Source organism: Alligator mississippiensis, chromosome 3, assembly GCF_030867095.1.
Source record: "Alligator mississippiensis isolate rAllMis1 chromosome 3, rAllMis1, whole genome shotgun sequence".
In the NCBI taxonomy this organism is placed as follows: domain Eukaryota; kingdom Metazoa; phylum Chordata; order Crocodylia; family Alligatoridae; genus Alligator; species Alligator mississippiensis.
Window position 1 is genome coordinate 258,191,668 of NC_081826.1, and position 6,000 is coordinate 258,197,667.

Genomic DNA, 6,000 nt, shown 5'->3' on the forward strand with positions numbered 1-6,000 from the left:
GACTAAAAGGTCCCATGATCCATGCCTGCAGAATTATTCATTCAGAAGCCCAGTGAATTCATGCAGACTGTAGGAATATGGCTCACTGGCTTTATAAAATATAGAAGAGAATATCTATGCAAGTCTTTTGGAAACTGTCCAGTTTCTTCAGCCACTCCTACCTTTCCAGCTACACAATATGTCGTTGAGGTTTAAAACACCTACTGAATACACCACAGGAGGACAGACCCATTGTAGCTGAGGGGTCTGTAATTCGAACACTTGCAAGCCAACACTTCCGTTAAAACAAAACATTTCTGTCAATGTGGGCATTTCAGTTGGAGGACCAAACTTTTACAAACAAAACATTCTGTTACAGAAAACTCTACTAATCCTATTTTTGGAACTGCCAGTGTTGAGGTGATATTATTGTCATGATGGTCCAGCAAATATGGGAGAGGCAAGAATTTTTGTGGGCAATATATTTTATGGACCATCTGCATGGTTGGGATAGACAAAGACTAGTTTTGGGGTATCACAGTGCCCTCCCCTCAGGCCTCCTCTGCCTACATCAATCCCAACCATGCAGTTGGTTCAATAAAAGATAGCGCCCACAAAAATTCTTGCCTCTTAGTCATCCATGCTTTTCCTTCTTTGACTGTATTACTTGAAATGGAAGTTTCATAGAAGATAAGATAGAAGAAGAGAAGACTGATGGGGGATCTGATAACAAACTTCAAATATCTGAAGGGCAATTCAGAGAGGATGGAGATGGGTTTTTCTCTGTGACTGGACAGCACAGGACTACAAGCAATGGCCTCAAGCTGCAGCAGAGGAAATTTAGATTGCAGATTAGGAGGAATTTTCTGACTGTGAAGGTGGTCAAACATTGGAATGGGCTACCTCGAGAAATTGTGGAATCTCCATCCTTGGAAGTTTTTAAGAGCAGATTAGACAAACACTTGGCTGGGATAGTTTAGCCAGGGATGATCCTGCTTCGACTAGATGACCTTGTGAGGTCCTTTCTAGCCTTACTTCCCTATGATTTTATGATAAATGGCTAAGGTAAAATTTTAAAAAAGTGAAATGGATCTAGAACTTATTTAATCCACAATTGTAGCCTAAAACATTTCTTGCACAAAATTTACTTAAAAACTTGTCCCTGCAAACAAAATTAGAAATTTGATGGTTTGCTAGAACCAAATATATTACCCAAATGTAATATTATGTGTAACGCTATTTGGTATTTCATAGTCAACTATAGAGTCCAAATTTACTGGAAGTGTATAGAGGTGCACTGATATATCAGTTGCACCAAGAAAAAGAAAATAAACATTACTGGCAATTGGCTTTTTTTGGCCGGTGCAGCTGATGATGTCACCAATAAATGCTGCATGCATATGTGCAGCTGGAGCATGCATGCAGCCAGGAATGCAGTCGGGTAGTGTAAAGAGCAGCGTCTGACCAGTAAGTCTGTGAGGGGGAAGGGACATGGGGTGGGGGGATACAGATTGAGGCCCCCACAGTGATGGAGGGAGTGGGGTAGGGGCAGGCATTACTCACCCAGGGCAATGAATGCAACCCAAGGGTGGGACGCAGGGTGGAGCCACTTGGGGTGGGCAGGGGCAGGGTAGGTAGTGGTGGTGCAGGGAGGGGGCAGCTACAGAGAGGGCTATAGCCACCCCAAAATTTGCTTTAGCCACTGCCTCCCTGCCACCTGCCCCTTCCCACTGGGAAGAGGCCAGTGCAGCTTCTGACCATGAGTCTGCAGTGGGCAACCCACCCTCACCTGGTGCACCTGGAGGCACACGCCCCCCATGCCTCCCCCAAGGGTGTGGGCAGCAGTGGGGAACCACCCCTTGTTCCCTCGTGCACCCCCCTAGATGAGCCTCCCGCGACACTGTCCCACCCCCAGCTAGGTCACATTAATTGCACTGGCTGGGCAGCACCTGCCCCTTCCCCCCCGCAGTCTTACCAGCTGGATGCTGCTCTTCAAGTTGCAGGGCTGCATTCCTGTAAATCAGCTATCGGGTTGGTATCGGCCAATAAGGCTGGTTAATAATCGGACATTGGTATTGGCCAAAAAAAAAAAAAAAAAAAAAAATCTTTATTGGTGCACTCCTAGTATAAAGAAATACGTAGTTGAATTTTGTTTGTAGTTTTCTAAAACATATTTATTTATGGATGCTTCTGGGACACTTACCACTGTCACGTGAATGTCTCCCACATCATTTGTCAGAAATGTTTCTACCATTGCATCAATTTTATGAATAGAAAATTAAGCAATGAGTAACTAGTCAGCTGGAGCACCATTGTACAGGATGTTTGGGACAGAAATGGGAAATGAAACTAGATCTGCTGTTTTCTTCTGTTCTTGTGATACTTGTGACTTAACCACAAGGCTATGCTTCAATATGCCTAGTATCATTTCACAGTTAGAAAATGGAGGTGACTGTTGATCCCCTCCATGTTGCCCAAGCTGGCTTTTCTCCAGTTATTTCACTTTCCCAGCACTCATGTCCCCCTGTGTAGCACTGAAATGTATAAATATTTATACAACGTTGGGATCTTTGGAGTTTCTGCAGCCCACAAGTGCCCCATGGGTCAGTCCTGGGGCCAGTTTTGTTCAATATCTTCATCACCAACCTTGAAAGTGGGATGGAGGGCACCCCCTGCAAGTTTGCAGATGAAACTAAGGTGGGGGAAGTAATAGATATGCTGGAGGGTAGAGCTAGGATTCTGAGAGACCTCAAACTGGAGGATTGGACCAAAACAAATCTTGATGTTCAATAAGGATAAGTGCAAAGTCCTGCACTTAGAACAATCCCATACACCGCTACAGGCTGGGGCCCAACTGGATAAACACCAGATCTGCAGAAAAGGACCTGGGGGTTACGGTGAATACAATAAGCTGAATATCGTCTCAGATGGCCGGAGCCTACTTGAGGTGATCTACAAATTGCTCGGCCGTTGGGCGGGCTGGTGAATGGAGAGGCAGACAAAATGTATTGGTTGCAAAATGGCTTTACTTATGCCGCTAGTAGCCATGACACAGGTGGTCCAATCGCTTAAATAATTACATGAGTTGCTCCAGCTGGCAAAACCCGGGCCAGCGAATCCATAAACGAACCAGGCATGCAGGAAAAGGGGTTACGTCGAGGGATAGCGTTCGGCGACGGGGAGAAAAATCGATAGTTGATCAGGCTATCGATTCACTCTGCCACGAGTCAGGAATTCTCTTAAGTCACTCTGCAGCGTGCTCAAAGTTCTCCGAGTTGGGCAGAAGTCGCACAGAATTTTATACAGCTAACAAGCCAGTCGCTAGCCGCCATGTAGGAATAACTTAGAATCGGCCAATGATAGGACACAAATTTGCATACGAATGGCGGGAACTCTCTTGCACCGGAGTTTTCTGTTGCAACAGAAAACTTGTGCTGTGCACAGAGACTCATGTGGCGGGAAAATTCCATCGTGCCGAGGCACTTAAAATCATTGGGTTATGACAAATATAAGCCAACAGTGTGTCCTCGTTGCAAAGAAGGCCATAGGCATACTGGCCTGCAACAGTAGAAGTGTTACCAGCAGATTGATAGAAGTGATTTTCCCCCTTTATTTGGCACTGGTGAGGCCACATCTGGAGTACTCTGTCCAGTTTTGGCCTCCCTCCACTACAGAAAAGACATAGACAAATTGGAAGCGCAGAGGGCAACAAAAACAAAAATGGTTAGGAGGCTGGGGAACATGACTTCTGAGGGCTTATTTAGTCAGGAGAAGAGAAGACTGATGGGGGATTTAATAGCGGCTTTCAACTACCTGAAGTATGAATCCAAAGAGGATGGCACTAGACTGTTCTCAGTGGTGGCAGATGACAGAACAAGCAACAACAGTATCAAGTTGCAGCAAGGGAAGTTTAGGTCAGGTATTAGGAAAAACTCTCATGAGAAGGGTAATAAAGCACTAGAACAGGTTACCCAGAGAGGTTTTTAAGACCCGGCTAGACAAAGCTTTGGCTGGGATGATATAGTTGGGGATGGTCCTGCTTTGAGCAGAAGTTGGACTAGATGACCTCCTGAGGCCCCTTCCAACCATCATTTTCTATGATTCTATAACTGCAAGACCCTTTGAGTATAGCAGAAATTGCAAACCCTATAAGAAAGCACAGATTGAATCAGAGGCAGAGGTAACACTCAGCCTCCCCTGAGATCAGAGCTCAAACATCTTTCTGAAGTGGCAACAGCATTTAATCCCAGCTTTTGCAGGCACCTTACCTGAGCGCAGTGGGGGTTAATATAAAAACAGGACTAATACAGGAAAAAAAAACAACAAAAAACTTACACAGTAAAAAACTCTCAGTATGTGCACCAAATCTGACACCGCAGAGAGTTCTGCCAGACAGGCACAGATATGTAGGGGATAAAAGACCTGAGAAACAGCTATTGAAAAGTTAGCAATCCTCAGAGAAAGACTGAGAATGATGGTTCCAAGTGCAGGACTGCCCCAACAACCTGCCTATTTCACAATAAGTCGGACAGTGTTCTGAGCAATGCCCCAAGAATGCAACCTTCTTTTCAGCTTGTAATCATCTGGGAGTTTTGCTGCCGAGGTCCTTTTTTATTTCCTTTGGAAATGACCCACAATTATAAATATAAATATCCTGCACGCAGGTATAAGTCTGCCTACATGCACACCCCATATACATTTTTAGTACTGCTTGGTGTGGATGCAGTTACATTGCTAAACTTCTAGTATAACTGAATCCATGCTCTTCAGTGGTTATATGGATTTAATTATTTTAACTATTCCTAAACTCAGTAGATACACTGGCACAAAAGCCCCAGGTAGATCAAACCTTGAAGCTGAACCTGAGCATCTGCACATCAGTCAATCAACCAGTGCCAGCTCCCAGGCCAGGAGGTTACTTATGTGGTGGGAGAAACCTCCCTAAGGTCCGTTGTCTAGCTGTAATTTGATTGACAGACAATGCGGGTAAAGAAAGACAGTTGTTTATTTGCTCAAGCAAAGACCATAAAGCCAGCAAAAGGCAAAATGGCCCCCCCTCAAGGGTGAGGCGATCTTTTATACTTCTTACAACAAAGCAAGACTATATGGTTAACAAAAAGCAATACTTGGGGCGGTGCTCTACAAATCTTTGTAACAGCATATTTCTATTAAGCTGAACTAGCACTTTTTTAAAAGCTAAAAGTTAAGTAACAGTAACATTATGTTAGCAAAACCTTACACAGTAGAAGATACTTCTCAAGGACACAACCAGTAAGCTCAAACAATGGTTTCTCTGTCTTATCTTACTTCTTGCTGTAGCTGATTTTTTTTTTTAGCACACAGACACAGATTCACTTTTTAACTCAGAAAATGCTTGGTGCAGTTAAAATGATTACTTGACACAAGCAAAGGCCTAGCTATCATTCTGCCTTGTGGTCAGCTGCATTGCTAGGCCACAGGTCATGCCTTGTATTCAGCTGTAAAGCTAATACTTCTTAATAATCCAAATTATTGTAAACCTAACAGTATGCTTTCAGAAAACTATTCTATTTCAGGGTAATGACAAACTTGCGCACTACACTTATTATTGAACATTATGCATCATATTATGTGTGTTTTCAATATTTTATATTATAATGATGTTTCATTGCCTGAGAGGTTTATCTGAGGGGTGGTCCATAATTCCTAGGCTATAGTTCTGTTTTGGACCAATTTACAATTTGAGAAACCAGTGAAATGGGCACAAATGGAGGAAAAAAAATATGCAGTCTTAGTATTTTTCAGGAGAAGTGAAATAGAGAATCCTTCTAATGCAGTTCCATATCCAGGAGGGGGAAGAAAATCCCACTGCTTGTGTAGTGGCCTCTTACAACTAATTAATTCACTTTTATGATGCAATTTATAGTTTAGAGACTCATTAAATTCTATGTAAAATATTGGAAATGGCTTTCAAAATAAAGATATTTTTCGCTTGAGTCTAATAACCTGACACCAGCCACACACCATTATATTTGTTAGGTG